Source organism: Anomalospiza imberbis, chromosome 10, assembly GCF_031753505.1.
Source record: "Anomalospiza imberbis isolate Cuckoo-Finch-1a 21T00152 chromosome 10, ASM3175350v1, whole genome shotgun sequence".
In the NCBI taxonomy this organism is placed as follows: Eukaryota; Metazoa; Chordata; class Aves; order Passeriformes; family Viduidae; genus Anomalospiza; species Anomalospiza imberbis.
In genome coordinates this window covers 10878668-10898730 of record NC_089690.1, presented here as the reverse complement: position 1 = coordinate 10898730, position 20063 = coordinate 10878668, and the positions used below count along the sequence as shown (strand labels likewise).

General features: G+C 46.9%; 1 protein-coding gene and 1 long non-coding RNA gene across 2 annotated transcripts in view; one reads left to right on the top strand and one right to left on the bottom strand.

Moving 5' to 3' along the window:
* Positions 1 to 6843, bottom strand: part of TP63 (tumor protein p63) — a 151565-nt gene extending 144722 nt beyond the window's left edge. The window contains exon 1 of the mRNA XM_068200668.1: positions 6741 to 6843. The gene's annotated coding sequence lies outside the window, so the exon portion shown is untranslated. The remainder of the gene's footprint in view (positions 1 to 6740) is intronic.
* A 4-nt stretch (positions 6844 to 6847) lies between these two features.
* Positions 6848 to 8638, top strand: LOC137479931 (uncharacterized). Its single transcript, XR_011002602.1, has 2 exons — positions 6848 to 6959; positions 7739 to 8638. It is a non-coding gene; the product is annotated as an uncharacterized lncRNA (long non-coding RNA).
* The last annotated feature ends 11425 nt before the right edge of the window (positions 8639 to 20063 follow it).

Genomic DNA, 20063 nt, shown 5'->3' with positions numbered 1-20063 from the left:
TAGACATCAAATGCCCCTGCACTGGGAGTGCCAGCATCTTTTGTATAGATTAACACACTAACTCCTTTGCCTTTCTGAGGCAGATTTGGTGACTTTTCTTGTCCAGAAGGCAAGTCCCAGGGTGATAAAAGCAGCCAGCTTGTCCTGCTAGCAACACAGACACTGCCTCATCTCTGTAGCAGAAGGAAGCCTTTTCCCACCAGACTCTGCCTGGCTAAATCCTACTGTAGCAACCAGCTGGAGTCTGCATGTAAACAGCACACACATCCAAAAGCAGCTGGGCAGCTTGAGTAAATGCTGGCATTCACAGCCAAGCCCTTGGAGCCCTGCTCAGGCACAAAAATTGTCTGCAGTACAATCCTTGCAGTATGGAGCTCTCAGCTTTGTGATTGAGCCCAGGAGTGTTTCCCCTGAAGAATCCCAGGTTAAACTGGTTGCCAAGAAAATATTCTGCTGGTACACATCAACCCCTGACTTCAGTATCAGCATTCTCCCAGCTGGGCAGAATTAGGTCTAGAAGTATATGGCATCGCCTCAGCAGGAAAAGGATTTGTGGGGATCTAAGGACATTGTTTTATACTGGCTGAGAATCTGGCCCTCAATGTTTTAGAAAATTTGGTAGAAAACTGCACAGACTGCCAAGAGGGATGCTTGTTCTGGGGCTTTAGAGGAAAGACAGAGGCAGATTTGAACCTGTGACTTCCCCAGAATCACACAGTAGAGACCCAGAAAGAGAAGTGCTGCTTTTGAAATAGGCTCATACAGTGCCAAACACTCCCTCACACTCTCCCAGATAAAGTGAGAGGAGTTGCTCTTCCACCTCCCAGATCAAGCCTTGAACAAGGCAATTTATTTCAAAAGGGCAATTTGATTAGACTCAATTTTGCCTGGAGTAAAAAAACATCCACTGACTAAAACCAGCAGGTGCTCAGTTTCCTCTGGGCTTTCTGGCTGCGTCAGTTGGGAGTATACACGGTAATGGATTCATCAGAGCTAAAGGTGACAAGCTGGGGTTTAACACAAGGCACTGTAAACCTGGTATTCTGTATTTTTCAAACTTCACACAGGAAATAACCCCACGATGCTCAGGTCTTGATAAGACTGACAGCAAGAAGGGGTACATGGGGAAGTGACAGACACCTGTCTGTGTTCCTGCCACCCTGAACACTGCCCCAGTGCAGGATCTGCCACACCAACAAAACCAGTGTTAAATTCACTTCCAACAAACCAGGATAAAGCCATTAGTGGAAGCTGGGAGATACTGTCCTTGTGGGAGATACTCCCATGATCAGGCTACAACCAGATGGTTCACTGGTCTCAATGGTCTCACTGGTTCAAATATCTAGAAATCTCACATGTCTGCACTCAGGAATGACCTTACAACCACAACTTCCTTTTACCAGTTTAAATGTGGTTTGTTAAATTTATCTGAGCAGCAGATGAGAGCCCTTCCTGAAGGACCACAGAGGCAGAGCTACAGAAACAGTGGGTGAGATTCAGAGCCATCACTGCTCTGTGCCGTGTGTTATCTCCATCCAGGGTGCTGGAAAGTGCTCTCTATGTTCTAACTCAGTGGCTGTGCATATCCACCCACCCACACAGGCTCATTCACTGCTCTGCAGTATTTTCTAGGCACAATCTGGTGATGAACAGCCCACGTTGACACAGCCTGAGGTACACCGCCACCAGGCAAATGATTGCACATTTAATCTGGCAGCAGAAGCAGTAGTGCCTCTTGGGACACCCAATTCAGACCACGGAGGGGAAAACCAGTACCCCAATCACACGGATGCCTTTGGGAGCATCTGTCAGCATTGCCATAACATGGTATCTGCTGGACTCATTTAGCACTAAATGGGTAACATTTTGACTAACTTTAGCTGCTTGAACTAAGGTTGCAGAGGACACCATAAACCATGGCACACAGACTACTGCATGCCCCTATTGGGCTCGAGTTCATGGCAACCCCCTTGGAAAAACTTGGAATATCTGCTTATTCTGCAAATTGTAACAATAGCCTTTGTGCCCTGACTATATGGTAATGGAGCGTGTTTAAGCCACTGACAATGCTGAGTTCCTTGAAGTTGCTAATGGGTTAAAGCTGGGACATCTGGTGAAACACTAGCCTCAGCTGTTCCTCAAGTGACATCTTCTTGGGTCAAATTTATCTCTTCTTGCCAGTCCATCTGCTCACAGCCTGTCAGTAATAAACACTTGAGAGCCACAGAGCAAGTGAGGCAGCAGACAGCAGTGAAGGACAGCATCTTGGAGTCTAACTAGATAGTGATATGGGAGCAAAAATAGCCCCAGTGCTCTCCCCCTCCCAGTCATCTTCCTTCCACTGCCCTCCAGGGTCAGGGTCAGGCCAGGGAAGCAGCGTGTGCCATGCTGAATACAGAGCCCAGACCAGGCCATTCGAGGGCTAAGGAGAGACTTGTTTGTTGCCCAAGGTAACAAGGAAAAGGCCAACAGGCACAACTCAACACACTAGTGTACTTGCTCATCCTTCCAGTGTCCCAGGGGAAAAGTTCACACCTGTGCTTCCAGCTGGTGAATGTTCATGTCCTTCTGCAAGGCACTCCACAGCTTCCCAGTCTTTGCTGGCCACCCTTGCCCACATACCAGCCCAGACCAATGCAGCAAGAGGCACAGGGGAGCTGGAGACTACCAGGGAAGGCACAGGGGAAATGTGCTGCTTGGTTTCTGAGGAGTTGGTACATTCATGGTCCATTGCCTCCTTGCCCATGTCTCTAGGAAAGTCATCTTTCTTCCAGAAGGCAATGATCCTCACTGTAGACATGACTATAACACGCACAGAGTGCTCTCCAAAGCACAAATTCAAGAGCCCCAGGTCACCCTGCAGCCTGTAAAACAACAAGGTGGGGATTGAAAATTACTTCCCTCACTGTTTCAAGGGGATTATGCATCTGAGACCAGAATGGTATAAAACCCTTCCAAAAGAGGAAATATTGCAAGGATTCTTGGAGGTTAACTGGTGTGTGTGTGGGGGTGTGATTGGGCAAGGATTCACTCCACATTAAGGGTACTCTGGGAAAAACAGATTAAATTTTCCTGGGTGTCAGCTGACCAGCAATGACCTCTGAAAATGCATTAACCCTATGGGTCTCAATCTGGTGAATAAATATTTTGGTTTAAAATGGGCAGACACAGCATAAAGACCACACTTTTGCCCCATGAGTTACAAGGGTATATTCACAGTTAAACAAGCACTCTGTGCTCTTATGTCTTGCCACCACAGTGGTGATGTCCTGCAGCTAGTGAGGATCAGTTTCAAGCTGGCCCTTTTCTACGCAATGAGAAACTTCTACCTTGAGTCACTCGGATTCTTTCACAGCAATGTCATAACACTGCACTGTGCTATTGCAAGGCACCTGCTCGCAGCCCGATGCTGCCCCAAACACTGCGAGGAAACATCATCATGACCCCCATGAAGCAACAAGGCTTCTTGGCATGCTATGAATACCCTCGAAGAGAAAAAGCTCTTTCACACTGCCAGTGCTATGCAATTGCTCTAATGAGCCACACGACTACAAGGAAAGCATTTGCCTTCTCCTTCACAGACTTCTCCAGCCCCCAATTAACCACATTACCATCATAACTGCCCCCCTGTGCCTGGCGCGTGCTGGCAGCTGGCAGAGCCCACGGCTCAAGACGTGCTTGATGCATTGCTGCACAGCGGATCAGGGCACAGACATTTTAGTGTGCGTCAGACACCACATTTCTCCATCCTTGAAATTGATCCTGCCAGAGTGTGCTCTCTGCAGAGCCAGGACTTTAACCCGAGAGCGCAGCTGCATTTTTAAGTATCATGTTAATACAGTGTTGTGGTGGGGATTTTGTTCAAGGGAGGATGGCTCCACTCTGACCTTTGGATCCAGAGGCAGGCTTTAAAATTAAAACCTCTCTTCTTCTGTGACCCATCACCAATTTATCTCCATCCATACAATAGTGCAATTCTAAAAACCGTTTGCATTCTTATCTGGTAGTGTGCATGGCACTTTGTACATGCCAGCAAAGGCCAAGAGAAGAACAATACGTACTCTTTATTTTTAACTCAAGAAGTCTTTTATAGATGTGTTAACTCACAAAAGGGAGAAAGATCTTGGTATTGACCATCTGGCATGCTGGTATCCCAGCTCTGAGCTTGGAGTCAGAGCCACACACCAAGAAATTACATTAAACCAAGAGTAGAGCCAAGCCAAAAGGCTCCCTTGGGAGCCTGGACTCTAGTGAAGTGGGAGCAATGAGGATGGTGGCCAAGAAGAGGAGCAGCAGCACTGGGAGCCCTGCTCTGCTTCTGCTGCCACGTGCTCCTGATCCATTGTGGCAAGGCCTCTCCTCGCCATGAGTTTGCTTCTGGTCCTGCACTGCCCCATCCAGCCGGCAGCCTGGAGGCACTGTGTGCCCACTGGGCGTGCAGAGGTCTGACCATCCCTGCTGTACATCCTCGGCACAGCCGGATCCACTCTAAGAAATTAGACTTCCTTATGTTTTTAATTGTGCTACCCTCTAGTGGCCAATGCCATCCCCTTGGAGCTCGGCTCTCCACTCCTGGCAGAGGAGAGGCCTTGGACTGCAAGCCTTCAAGACCAGAAGTGAGCTTGGAGCTGTGCAAAAATGACTTGCACATTTGAAAGGAGACAGACACCTGGCAAGGTCAAATGCCATCCCAGGCTCCACCACCCCAGCTCTGCTTTGGTCTTAGGAAGGGCAAGATCTCCCTGCTCAGGCTGAGAGGTCTTGACCAGAGCAGGGTGAAGCCAGCTCAGTATCAGGTGCTTCCAACACGAAAAGCATCACCAAATTATCACTCTTGGCAGGCTCCCCCAGATAATACACTTCTTGCCTTCTCTGCTGTCTCACACCAGGTGCTCCAGCAGCTTGGATGGCAGCAGAAACACTCAACACCTCAATAAAAAACACGTTAGAATTCAAGGAACATCCTTGCAATTACCAAGATAATTGCCACATTTCAGAACCAAACATTACTTAATGGTGCTCAATTATCTTGTGGCAGGGCCTGCAATGGCAGTAACTAATTGCTTAACTAAAGACTTTCTTCTTTCCACCCTGTGTCAACACTCATGCATGCAATTAGGCCATCGGTGCAGGGAGGAGAGGAGATCCCTGTTGTGAAAAGAGGGGTTAAGTGGCAGCCACAGCCATGTTCCAAAGCTCAGAGGACAGGTGTCTTGCCTCAGACTTTATAAGGATGTGAAGCAGAACCTCAAAACTCCAAGAGGGAACAAGGAAACAGGCTTTTTCTTCCTGTCTCTAAACAAAGACCTCAAATGACTACACAATGTGACTAGTGGCCCTCTTACAAGCCTATATACCCCTGAAGCTCAGATGCATGTCAGTAGCCTTTTCATAGTTTATCAGTCTGCAGAATGATAACAAAAATAAAAAAAAAAATCGTCTAAAAGCTAACAGAAGACTTCCCTTTGGTTACTTTCAAACTTGTTGAAAACCTGCTTGTTAACCTCTTCACTGAGTATATCTCTCATATGAAAGAGAAGCAATGGGAAAATAGGTGCACTTTCCTCATTATTTTCCATTTCATCACTTCTTCACAATTCACTACTATCTCAAGAACTCTCTTAAGCAGAGCCTTTCACTTTGCTTTGACACAGAACTACTCCTCGTCCCTCAAGTTCATGTTCTTTCTCCCTGGCTTTTTCAGCCTCTCCTCTACTTGAGGTGGAAACACAAGACCAAGATCAGGCCATGACCCTTGAAAACATCAAGTCCTGGTTTCTACTCCTCACTGGTCATGTTTGGTTTGTTCCTCTGACCAGACAGGGTTCACCACAGAGCCAGCCCCAGGCCTTGAGTCCTGAACATTGGCTACCCTGCATCCAAGGGCTGTTCCTGTTCAGCTCTGCTCATCCTTTCCAGACTCTCATTTCTCAGACATGAATTCCCGAGGCTGTTTTGCTGGTCAGTTACCAGCTCAATGTTGAAGCCCCTCCTTGCTACTCTTAAGGAAGATTTTTTCTACCTTTCCTCAAAGTTTCCACAGAAGCAGTAAACAAGCTAGGGTTGACTGTCCAGCTTAGAGCCCCCTCTCGGGAGCCTTTAGTTTGATGTAAAACTGTCTGTTCTCACCCTAGTTTTGTACATTCGTCTGTTTAACTTATAGTTACAGTTTACTCTCATCCTTTAAGTTACTGAACAGTCCTGTGAAGATTTGAGACAAAGGCTTCAGGGCCCTAAATTTTATCTTTCAAATCTCCATTTTCCTCTTTGCTACATTAAGAGCTTTCACAAGCTAAAGGACATGGTCTCTCCAGAACACCACACTAGTTTGTCCTCGTTTCTCCCCATTGTTTATGTCCTGTGTGTGCTCTTTGGACCTGTATTCCAGTTACAAGCTGAGTACAGTGGGGTACTAAGATCCTGTGGACTCAAACTGGTCACTTAAAAGAATCATAACCCAGCAAGGGAATAGTTAACACTCCCTAAAACTGAGGCAGTTTCATGGCACACAGTTCAGTTTGCTAGCAATGCACCCTCTCCATTTTCACACGCATGCATATGGGCTAATTGTTTCACAGGAATAACCTCACCTGCAATTAGACACTTATGTTTTAAGTCTTTGATCTCTATAACTCTCCAGAGGACAGCAAGATTCCCACATGAAAGTGTTTTATTATTTTATTCCACATTTGGGAGTGACCCTATGCTCCTGGATTTATTAAAAAAAAAAAAAACCTTACCTGATCTCAGCAATTCCCACTGAGCTGAGCAAGGCTGGGGCAAGTGGAAAAGCTCCCTTTGGGGGATGGTTCTTCCAGGTGTTAAGGATAAGCGGGTACAGCCCCCACCTGATGGCCTTCACTTGCTCTCTGAGCAGACTGCTGCTCTGCCAGCATCAAACCCATTCTGGAGATGGACTTCTTGGGGGCACGTCTTGTCTTGCTGATTCACTTCCTAGGGTAAATTTATTTCTTTGAGCTATTGTCCAATTCACAATTAAGGATCAGCACACGTTGTTCCTTTCCAGGGAGCTTACCTTAGCCATAGGATAGGAGACATCTACATCTGATCCTGTAGCACCAGCTCAGGCCAGAGGGTGCACACAGCTCCTGAAGAGCCAGTTGCCAGATTTTGCCTGGCTGTTTTTCTAAGAAAAGGGATGGGGCAGAGCAGGTAGCTCAGAGGCCCAAGCCATAGGTCTGGTCCCAAAGAAAACAAAACGTCAGGGCCTCAAGGCTCTTAATTAACTCTATTAGAGTGATAATCATGGCCTGCCCAACCCCAGGGGAATGGAAAAAACCCTCCAGTGTGAAATGCATATAAAGGTATTGGACTCAACATGAATATTTTCACCCACTGTCAGCGGTTAGAAAGCAGCAGGGGGTGGGAGGATGGTGGAAAGATCCTCAGCTCAAGGAGATTCTGGTTTAACACCAACACATAGGAAACAACCTAGAAGTCAAAGAGATTTCTGTGAAGTGCATTTGCTTTTTGCAGGGCTGCTTTCGAAATATCTGAAAATTTTAGACTATATCCTTTACAGTTCATTAGTGCACAGTAAAATATGTCCCTAACCACTTCCTTTTAATTTTTTTTTTATTAGATGTGGCTTAAAAAGAAATTGCTCACATTTCCTTGCAAAAGAACAGATAGGACAGTGCTTTAAGAGAGCCAGCACTGCTTCCATGCCTATGTGCAAGAGCTGGGCTCCAGTGACGAGGCTCTTTTCATCTCACAGGGATGTGTTTCCGGAAACTGGTTCAAGGGAGCAGGAGAGGTGCCTGGTTCCCACAGCTACCAGAGTCCATTCAGTGGCTCGTACTGCAGCTTCATAGTATCATGGAGTATCCTGATGTGGAAAGGGCTCAGGAGGATCATGAAAGTCCAGTTTTTGGCCCTGCACAGGATGGCCCCAAGTTCTGTCACTTGGGAGCTTCCTTCTCCCTCTTTGGATATAAAGAGATGTTACAGGAGTCAGGGCAAAGCCAACCCTCCTGAGTACCACTCCAGGGCTGGTGTGAAAGGACACAACATCTGGCAGGTAGCAAGAGGCAGGAGCTACTCTTGTCACTCAAACTGTGTGGGTTTGGAGTTTCAGATGTAGCACCAGCAAGATGCATAATTAGAGCACCTCAGAAGCTGCTTTAAATTATGAAATCAGCTTTATTTGCCTGCTGCCTTTGGAAGGAAAACTTCACACCATCTTTTTTCATCTGAGTCTGCAGACAGGAGATGCTGGCCCCAGCCAGTCAGTGGGATCAGCACAGCTTTTTCCCCTGCCTTATGCAGTTGTGGACCCTCAGCACATGCTGATAAAGGAGGCTTTAGAAGACAGCCCAAAAATGCAGTGCTGTCAGGGTGGAGACCTAGCGGGCTCTCCAGCTCTGCTTTTGGTAGCAGCTTCTCCTGCCAGCTGCCCAACAGTGCAGTGTTGTTGTGCTTAAGCACATGGCACATGAGTGGCAAAATTCAAAAATCCTTCCCTCACTAGGCATCAGCTCAACCCACTGTCTCAGCCCTGAAATGTCTCTTTCATCTTCTGTGGTTGTCAAACCTACTGTGTCAGCTCATCACTTATAAAAGCCTCATATCACAAAGTTTCTCTGAAGTGTGGTTTGCCCCAGTCATAAAAACCCCCCACAATCACAAATAATGTGTACTCAAAACAATCAGTTAAAGGTTGGCTTTGCTTTCTGGCTTCTTCACTTTCAGGCAATGCACATTTCACCCTTTCAAACTTTTCTTTGCTAATCTAGGAACTGAAATTTCACTTTGATGTTAGTGAGTATTGAGATGAGGGCAGAAAAGTGCAAGTGGCTGACTGGCCCTGGCTTAATGCACCACCATTCCCCAGCTGAACCACAGGCTCATCACCCTCCCATCCTGACCCAACAGCTCAGCTCAGCTGTTGCTGCAGCCACTCTGCACTAGGAGAAGCATGTTACTGTCACAGCCTGGACCCTCTGTCATACTTCCAGAGCTGGCATGTTAAAGGGGAAGGGAAGGAAAGGGTCAGTAACATGAATGTCCCAATTAAAAATCACTGAGTTGTGACACTCAAATTCAGACTTTATTTTCATCTTTAAGCCCAAAAAGCCTCTGGAATATGAGCCCTTCTGCATTGGTGTTACTGCATCTCACTGAGGGCAGACCTTGTCAGCTGTTTCATCATCTCCTTTTGTCTCACAGGTCCCTGACCTTCCCATATGACTGGAAGAAGTCAGAAAATCACAGTCTGTGCTGCCCTGGTACCTGCGGGTAGCGTTCAATAACAGGTGCTGCAAGCACAGGGCTGCTCCTGCCCTGACCCTCCTGCCAGAAGACTGTCAGGCAGCTGCTCTGTCTAAACTGTACCCTGCTTAACAGAGGACAGTGCTTGTCATTTTACCCCCCTCCTCCTCCACTTGGAGCTCTTATTTCTCACCTCCCACTGCAACACTTATCCTTCACCTCCAGCTCAGCATCCCCTTCCTCAGACTGGAAAGTCACTGATGATGGGGGTGGAGGTGGCAGCTTGTTCTCAGCTCATTAATCTGTCACAAACCTCTGCAGCAGGCTAGCTGCCTCCAGCCCTGATTCATTTTCCACCACAAAGGATGTTTGTGTTTGATTGGGTATGCTGGATAAATGATTCCAAGCTGTGAATTTCATTTAATCACTAATCACAGACACGGGTTGAAATCCTGTGCATGAAGTCGACAAGTGAACTTCAATTGACCTCCAAGGCAAGGTAGGACACTGGTCACCCTGAAATAAATAATAATGTAAATTAGATCAAAAGGGTCCACAGGAAGGGGATATGCAAGAAGAAATCATTCACATCATCCTTATCTTTACTCCTGGTCTGTGGATTCACATATGAAGGGGATACTTGCTTTCCTGTACCTCTAGTAGCTGTGGAACAGAAACACACCATTAAGGTTCCTCACAGCTCAGATAAACCCCAGAGGCCTCTAACCCAGCCCCAAGATGCTCTCATAACATCAGTCAGACCTTTCAGCTTTGCTGGTAGCTCTGATATCCCTATGGATAAGGGATGCTTCTCCCCTGGGCACAGAGAAATCTCTGCCTACCTCCAGCAGAAAGCTTTCCCATGGGCCTCTCACCATCCCTGCAAGTGTCACTACAGGGCTGGAGGCTAGTGAGGTGGCACAGCTTCAGCACTGTTCATTTTCCAGCAGAGGAGATGACTCAGATTCCCTTTCCAAGGACATAAAGGGTCCCTGCTCCAAAGTGGCAAATCCATCAAGTACTCAACATGGACCTCCTTCCAGGAATCAGGAGAAGCAAAAAAACCCATTTAATTTCTTATTCTTCTTTTCTTAAATGCCAGTAATTGTGCGGTAGGGTCTAGATGTGCATGCCTGGCTCTTTTTTCACAAAGACCCCAAATCCCAAAGTCAGATCAGGGAAATCAGTTACAGATTTCAGAAAGTTTCTCTCAGCACCTCTACTGTGCCCAGGCAAACTCGAGTGAGAGTTGTTCAGTCCTGCACGAAATCAGCTGTCAGTTCTCAGCCCAGCACTGTAGTACAGCATCCTCTTTGAACAAAGCCCCGTTATCACATATAACATCACACAGGAGAGACAGGGGGAGAAAGAAAAGGGGGGTAAACAGGTGACAGGAGGAATTGAGGAGAGATGAGGACACACAGTCATGACCTGTGCTTGTTACTAGTGCAGCAATGCACATCTGCACTTCACAGCTTGTGGTCTGTGCTCTGGAGCTGCTGAAGGTCTAATGGCTTCTTCCACTGCTGTGCCATGATGTGCCATGTCCTTGTCTGGCCATTACAGGCCCAGGAGGAAACTTTTAGGGAAAAGCTGCTCAGTTACCTGTGCTCAGCAGGGCAGCGTGGGCACCGCCTCCCTGACTGAATGATGAATGGCCTCAGCACTGCAACCTCCACAAAAATGTACTTGCCTGAATCTCTGCACGGCACCTCACTGGCCTCCAGAGCCTGATTCCTGAAATTAGGTACTAGGGCAGAGGTTTTTGGTTTCCAAACCAGACAATGTGCTGGAGAGTGGCCAGAGGCTGTGGGTACACCGAGCGAGGGTGGGGTAATTTGGGGGGAAGCTTTCTGCCTACAGGGAGAGCAGGATGCGTGAGAGCAGGTCTACAGCTCTCAGCTGGAGCAAAAATTACCAGCAGATTATCATCTTGATAGCAAGATTTAGTGCAAGGAGGGCCAGGCCAGGTGAGTCACCCTGCTGCTGCTGCTGCCAGTCGTTGGGGCTGCTGATGGCAGTGATAACCCAACAAGCACCCAGTGGGGACCGGCAGGGAGATTGCCAGGTTAGTTATGGAGCTGGGCACTCTGGAATGTCAGCAGCTGCAGCCTGTGCCCCTTTGCAGCATCACATACTGGAGAGGACAGAGCCCAGGGCCTGAGACATGGCAGCTTTTGCCACTTGTTCCCTGGGCAGACTGCACCCTGAGCACAGTGCAGCCAATCCTATCCAGGAATTTGGTGTGGAAGCAGATTTTGCTCCACCGCAAGCTCCTCCTATGGAGTGCACGTGAGGAGCTGAACAGCTCCCAGCCCCAACATGGCAACAGCTGAACCTGGCTCACTGAGCCATGGTCGAGCACCAGGGACTAAAACCTGTGGCAAGCCCAGACCAAAGATCTTAAAGAACTAAAACAGAAGATAATAAATTCCCCAAAACAAGAAACAGCCTCTCTGGTTGTTTTCAAGAACACCAGGCCGTGGTGAGACAAGAAGGTCTGGGCTCTGCTGTCCTCAGTTCAGTCATTTGCCACAGCAGATGAATGGGCTCAGATACTTGTGCTTTGCTTCAGAGTTTGCATACCCAGCACCTCACCTATCCCAGCAGGCAGTGTGACATCAGGTATAGTTTTGACACTGTGGTCTCTTACCCTCCATGTGGGTCTAATCAGAACTGGGATGGGCTCCCAAACAGTCCTGCTCAGTCTGTGAGCCAGGGATCACATTGCACCAGAGGGTGTGGAGAGGCTCCTGACACCAAAATGTTTTGACAATCAAACATCCCCAAGCAACTCTAGGCATTAAGCACAGCTGATACATGGGTGGCTAAAGCAGCTTTGAGCTGTTCAGAGCTACACAGACACACAAGAGAGAGCTCAGCAAATCCTTCCTGAGAAGTGGTGTGAACTCTTGGGTCACTGCTGCACACAGAGCCAGCTGTCCTCTCTGCACACCCAGTGCTACCTATGTTAGTGAGTCTGATGGGAGCCCCAGTCTGTGCAAGCTGAGGTTCTGGTGCATGCTGGTGCTGCTGACTGCTTGGTTCCCAGGAGCCACATACACCCTACAGAGCACAGGAAAGTCATCACCCTCCACAAGCCCTTCCTCATGGCCAGCACTGCACCCACCAGCCCATCCCAGAGCAGAAAGAAACAGAGATTGCAGATGCTGCTGAACAGTCCCTGCAGGCATGAGGCTGCACCACTGTAACCAGCAAAGGATGGAGAGCTCAGACTCCCTGGCTGACACTATTGCAACTCCTGCTAAAGAGAAGAGATAGTGGATGGCCCTGCTTGACATTGGGGGTCTCTATCCCATGGATGCATTCTAGGCCCAAACACATCATCCTCGTGCTGGGGCTCCCATCTTCCCTTTGCTCCAGGTGGAAGCAGTGACTGGATGTGATGAGGGGCTACTTGGCTTGAAAAATCTTTAGATGTTGCAATTTGTTGCTCAGGGGCTGCAGCTAAACTAGATTAGATTACACTGGGCTAACCAGAGAGATTTTTCTCTGGGTTTCTCCAGCTAGAAACTAACCACAAATCATGAAGCAGCAAGAAGACCTAAAAAAATGTTCACGTGTGAAATGCTTTCTCACAGAGCAAGTCCAATTAACAAAAGGGCAAAAGAGAAATTAAAAGTAATCACTGGGGTCAGAGCTTGTACAGTGCACTGAGTATTGGAATAACTCACCCTGCTGCAGTCCAGCTACAAGATTTCCTATTTGCTTTGCCCTAATTTTTGGGTGTTTTACAGTGATTGGAATGATAAATTAAACTCCTACACTAGAAAACAGCTGGTGGCAATGGAGGTGGGGTAATTTCATGAGTTAACCGTGACAGAACAATGTGAGAAGCATTATGGTCTTATTTTGTTTAAAATTTGGAGGCAAAAGTACACCTCAGTCCTCATTTTATTGAAATGGCTTATTCAGCTCAAGAACATATTTTGCATCCCTATTTCCCCTTCTGCACAGTGGAATATGATGCCATGCACTCTGGTTGTCACAGCTCAGATCCTGTCTTACATTTCTGTAATGCCTTGCATGCAGGAGACTCTTAGCATGCTTGACAAACTGCTGTATACATGGCCAGAATCAGACACACAGCCACTTCTGGGGTGGAAGGCAGCAGGAACTGCGTGTGCTGCACTGGGGAGAACAGGATTCTGTCCTGGATGAGATGCTTTTGCATAGCAGGTCATTAACATCAATCTCTGAACAGCCGGCAGGCTCCTGGTTATGATTTTAGCTGCATCTCAAGGACTGGAAATTTTACTGCTGGGATGTGAACCTGTAGTTCCAGGCAATCTATTTCTGCCTAACCTGCTAGGCTGTCAGTAGCTGTTTTCATCTCTTACATACACTATATAGAAAAATAATAGATAAATATCAATGTAGATCACAGCCTCCTGCACCTTTTGGAAGGGGTTATGTCTTCTCAAAGGGTGCTTTTGAGAAAAGAACCTACACCAGGTGGAAAAGGAGTGAAGTCGCCAGAAAAGAGTCATCTTCTCTCTCCCACCTCTCATCATTTGCATGTCTCTTTTCTCACTGCCCCACAAAGCAAGAAGGAGGCACATCCTGGTGGTTGGGAGGGCAAAGGTGGAGAAGGAGGAAGGATATGGCTTGGGCTGTGGTTCTCAATGAGCTGTATTAGCTGCAGAGACTGAGGAGTGGATGGCAGTAAAGTTGTGACACAGGTTCTGTTCTCCCAGTGCCTTCTGCCGTGCGACACTGCAGCCCTCAGGGTCCTGCACATCCCTCCCTGGCTGAAGAGAGAGCAGTGTGACAACACAATTGACTATCACATGATGTCTGGAGCTGGCATGCCCCCACTGAACACACCCTTTAATTCAGGCTCCCAATCGTACTCCCATATCAAATGCCAGATTGCAGACATCCTGCAGCTTCCATGACACCTACCTGGTGTCATTTGCCATAGCCTATCTGCTCATCTCTGTCCCCTTTCCCAAAAACCTGAGTGCCAATAGCATGTCCTGGTGATCAGAGAGAGGTTCCAGCAAGGTTCTTGTTGAGGTACCTGCTCGTTGCCTTCCAGAACTGGGAAGGTACCAGTGAAAAGGCAGGTGATGCTTAGCAGATTGGGAGTTGACCAAGAGCACCTGTGACCTGGCCACAGTGCTGCTACCAGCTTCTTCCTCGGCTGGGCATTAGTTTACTTGTTTTGATTTTAAACAGGCCTAAAAACTGGCTATTCTTAGGGAAGGAGAAAGACAGGAAGATAATTTCTTTTTCCATGCCAGCCTTTTTTAACATCATCCTGATGCTACATGAGGAGAATGATGCCTCTTTCTTCCTGCACACTGAGTAGGTACAGAGGAAAGTGCAGTGCCTGTGGCCCTGAGCACTGCCTGAGGCAGCTGAAGAAAACCTGGTTTGTAGCCACACACCCAAGTGCTGTGGTGTGTGTCCTACCTCAGCCTGAATCACAGCTGCCAGCAGGAGAGAACACCTGGGTTTGCAGGGAATGCTGCCTTTGGCTGCAGCCAGCTCTTCATGCTCAGGAAACCACAGCCCTGAGTATGGTGAAGCTGAAACTCCGGTGAGCATCTTTAAGCAATGGGCAGACTACAGCTATTTTTTAGAAGACCTTTCCATTTTGGTGGAGTAGAGGTTACAGAGTGGTTGGCTATAAAACAGTATCTGACATACTGAAAAAATCAATTGCTGCTGACACACAATAACCCTGAGCCACTTGATCCATCCCTGGTTCCCAGTGGCCATGAGGACACAACAGCCTCCCAAAAGCAATCAGCTGAATATTCTGGATGCAGGGCAGCAGGGTGTTGGGTACCCTGCTAGCTGGAGTTTGCTGGAATGTTAACTTAATTTCCTAAGCACTGATGTAGGAGTGAGAGGCCACTGGTGAGCCTATGTACCAGCCTGTCTTTATAAGGTATGGTGGCTGAACTTGGCTGAGGCTTCACCTCCAAAGCCAGTGTCAGGATAATGAGCTTGAAATTAGTAAAGAGAAGAAAATCAAAGTCATTCCAGGTTCCACCTTTCCTTGCCATGCATCATCCCAGATGCTTCCTGTTCCTCAACAGCATCTTCTACCTTGAGACACTTGAGATAGTGTTTCCCTTCATCTCAAAAAGCAGCATGTGGGGCAGAGAGAAAACAAAGCACTGGTATCTCAGAGCCACATCTCTGCCTTGTGTATTTCTGTACAGTGCCAAAAACCATTGGGGTGGGCAGTCCTGGGATAGCTGCTATCTCCAGCCCTGACTCTTCTCCCTGACCACGGGCAAATGCAGCTCTGGTTTGGGCCAGGATCTCGTACCAGCCTCCAACGTCATTTGTTCCATCACCCGGACCTGTTGTTTTCAAATGTGCAGCGGGCCAAGGGATATATTTGTTGATAGTATGTATGTTGGTTACTACCAGGATTGCAGTTTTAAGGATTTTCCACATATCGTGTGTCCTGTGTCCGTCCACGTTGCAGTGCAGTGATCCAGACACAACACTGACAGCTGCAGGGTAAATAAATAAAAACAGAGTATTTTGATCTTGGAAGGGGAGGTGGTTTGCAGGGGAAGGGGAGGGGGGGGAGCAGGGTGTCAGCAGCCAGAACAGGGTGGCCACAGCTGTGATGGGAACAGATGCGGCACAGGGAGCGGGAGCAGGGAATAAAGTTCTGCCAATGTGAGCAATGCTGGAGAGTCTTGGAGAATGGCATGCATATTTGGGACAGGTGGGAAGTGTTTACATTGAAATAAGAAGGATGATGGCCTGACAGAATGCTGGTCATGTTACCTGTGACCCAAACTGACCAGCCACAGCTCTCATGGGCCCAGAATATCTGAGACCACCATTTCTTTGTCACAGCAGGGCCCACTGAATTCATGTAGGGTTCTGTGCAGAGGTAGTGCTGCTGCTGCTCAGAAGTTTTTTGTCCTTCTCACAAGCAAGCTGATGTTGCCTCTAAGCCAGCCTATATCCCAGTCTGGCTTGTGGTGGGTCTCTGTAGGATCCCTGTGCAAGCCTTGAACCAGGCAGCTACAAGGCAATATCGAGACCTGAACCAGAAAACCTGCCAGTGTGGTCTCCAGCACAGCTGGAGCACAGCTGGCAGTGCCCAAGGACACATATCTGACTCACCCCAAACAGCAGCTCTGCTGTGAATGGGTCTAAGCTGCTTACATTGGTTTATTGGCGTTGGTGCTTGGTTTTTGTTTTAGTTGTTTTGTTCATGGTTTTGTTTTGGTTGGTTGTTTTTTTGTAAGTCAAACAGAAGTTGTTTCTCATTTGATGTTTAAATGATGAAACAACTAGAGCTGCACACCTTTCAGATTCTCAGAAGCAGCCCAGCTGCCAGGAGGAGCTCAGTGAGGCTCTTGCAAAGCAGGTAAGCTGCTGCTGCCTGACTGAAGTGGCATTTGGGTACAAAGCAGTTGTGCTGTGTGCTCTCTGCTGATGGTCATTAAAGACAGGAGGTTGTGGGCCTTGTTGCAGAGGATCTTTGCAATGATTCACTGAATTTCCTCCATCCAAAGGACTCAGCATAACTAATGATGCAAACAAAATCCTCCTTCTGGCCCTTTATACCCTTTGCATAAAACAAGGGCTGGGTTTTTCAAGAACCCTAGAGGTACATGTGTCCCCATTTAAAATTAGTGGAGGGCTGGGAACCCATCTCCCTAAGGTGCTCTTGAAACCCCAGCTAAAGGGGTTTAGCTGAGCCCAGTAAAGGCAGACAGCATGGCTCTGTCACACCTGCATTACCCAAGGGTGGCAAGGAGACGTGTCCAAGGTCATTTTATGTGGTGCACTGAAGAACAGAGACCAGAGGATCCATCTCCTAAGCCTCCAGTCTGCCTCCAAACTTCCCTTTTGCTCCTGGCTGCTTGCTGTCTTGAGTGGCCCATAGCAGAAGAAATCCTTCTGACTGCAGCTATGTCACAGGAGGATGCTTAAAGGCAGCTTGCAAGAAAGTTTGAGCATTTCTAATCAAGTTGGAGAAAGGCTCACAAAGTCATGTTGAGAGACATTCCCTGCATTTATTCACACCCTAGCCCCTAGATAAAAATGGCTTTGTATGTTAAGTTTAGGATCGCAGAAAGCCCAGTGGATAGCAAGGGATTATCACAAAAGGGCAGCAAGGCAGTCAAAAAGAGCCTGAGGGACATTTTGTACGAATTCCATGAAGAGAATAATTAATTCAAACTGTACACAGACAGCTCTGGGAGTGTCCACTCTGGAGATGTTCAAAGAGTCCTTTCCTGCCTTGGGCTCACTTTAAATCGAGTGTCCTAAAAACCCACTTCAGCTACGCATTTCTTTTCAGTTATACAGAATGCTTGAATGCCAAGGGATCAGGGAAAACTTTGTTATTAAAGAGCTGCAAGACTTTAACAAGGTACATAGTCATTAGAAAGTTGTTGAGTCATGAAAATACTCTCAATAATTTGAAATTAATGTTTAGTGTGTGCTGTACCATAAAAATGCTTAGATGTCGTGGCCATGGATACTAAAGAAAAGCCTTAAGGCCATGACTACACGAGCAAGTTACCACAAGGTGAGCGAGGGTGGAATTTTAGAGCACACCACTTGGAATAAGGTAACTTCCCTTTTTCCAGCTCTTGTCCTAGGACCAGGGAAGGAGTTTAAGTCCTTGCTGAACATGGCACAGGCTGCCTTTTGAAGGCTGCTGGCTGAGGCCATGCGTGTGGCTGGGTACAGCCACAGAACAGATAAGGTGCAGTAAATCTGTGCAATTACTGATCTTATCTTTTAGTAACTTTGCTCTCCATAACAGATGCAAGGATGGATGGACTATGTGTAACAGCCAATGCCATAGAAATGACACAATCAGATAATTAAGAAGATTAATAGAAAGGGCTGGACCAATGTGAAGATTCTTTTTCATAAGAACAAATATATATATGCCCATATTAATAAATTCTTGCAAATAACAAACAGGGGTCTAGTTTCCTTATACAAGTGGCTCTATTGACAAGGCTGGGAAAAATGGCAAACAAACAAGTGTTTTCTTCTCTCCTTTTTTTTTTTTTCCAGAAAAACACAATTATCTGATTTCAGACTGCTTCTGGTAATCTGTTCTTTCTTTTCCATCTTTGGATTGTGCCAGGAAAAGTTCCTCAAGTTTCATTTATGATTTGTGAAACTTATTTGTGGAGTTTGTTCCTGATAAAACAGGGCTTCTGTCCCAAGTGAAGGATTCATCCTAGAGCCTGGCCTGAGCCTGTCCAATGCTAGGTGAAGAAACACTGTCTTTCTAACCCATTCTAACCCAAGTCCAGGATATCCTGGAGATTTTTATTTTCAACACAGTAATGATCATTATGCTTTTCTTTTTTTTTTTTCCTTTTTCTCCCACTAGTTATTTTAAAGAAGGGAGAGCTGTAAGTGTATTTCTTACTCAGATTTTGGAAACTGCTTATACCTCCTCTTGTTAAAACAGGAATGGAGCTTCACCAAGAGAGCCCGGCTACTGCTCAGGTGAGCAGGAGGAAGATCAGTCCTCCAGGGCAGGTGAGTAATCCTGATATTCAGACCATCCCTACAGTCTCTCCTTCCATCCAGATTGATGTTATCAACATTTGGGGAGTAAAAGATACTCCAAAGGAAGCCACGAGCCTGAGGAGTACAGCAATCAGCTTTTATTACCTCTCACAAGGTAAAGACTTCATTAGAAAAGAGTGCAGCTTCCTTTGGAAGAGTGTATTATACTCAGCAATAACACCCCTGCACAACCCTCCTCTTGCAGGTTAAGAACTCATGATCCCATATTCCAGCTTGCCTCTTTCCCTCGTGGGCTGGCCTGTAGATCAGTGCTGTACAACCTCACTGGTACATGGCACTTTACCCAAAGCAAAAATATAAACATAAGATTATATCCCTAAATCCCTGTTTATATCCCCCAAACCAAGACAGAACTAAAGTACCTTTTCAAGGCCTGGCCTATACTGCATAAGCTTTGCAGGCATTGCACAACACTTTGTATTTTCTGGGTGTGAAAAGAGGGGGATGATGAATGGGAAGAGTGGGAGGACTATGAATGCCCTTTCTGACCAAGGGCAGAGGGGTGTAGTTTGGGTCTGTCATACCTTATGTTGAGGAGAAATAAGCTGTGGTGGTGGCTGCTCAGTGTTCCTCATACTCCTTGTGGAAGCAGGGACAGAATGCAGATCCCAGCCAGCACAGTGCCTGAAATCACACAGAAACTGGGCAGGAATGATGGAAAGGGTAACTCACATTTCTACTCTTGCCCAGCTCTACAGTAAAGAAATATTGTTCTGATGGTTGGTGTATCTGTATCTGTATGGGTGCTCGTATCAGTGTCTCAAGAGTTAAACTACCTGGAAGAAGGGGATTTTAGTAGAAGATCCGGAGTGGTGAACATTATCAGCAGTGTTAATCTGTCACATCTTTCCTGGACTGTACATACCACGCTCCACCACTCTGGCATGTCATGGCCTGCCTTGTTACAAGATGTGCTGGAGCCGTAGCCAGCCATAGTTTGGCATCTCAGTGAACCTTCTGATCCAAGAAAATACGGGAAGGAGAAAATAATAGAGCCATTTTCAAAAAGAAAAAACCCTACACAGACCAACCCACCTTATAAAAATCAACCAAAACTAACTCCTTGTCTTCTAAGCAAGTACTAAAATAGAATTTTTCAAATACAACTTTAGAACAAACCTGTTTGAATTAAAGGTGAGCTAGACCCTTGTTGCACATCACTAAGGGATGCCAGATGGCTCAAAATCTAGAGTTTTTCTCTGTCATTATTCTCTCATATCCAGACACATACAAACTAAAAAAAAACAAAAAAAGTATTTGTT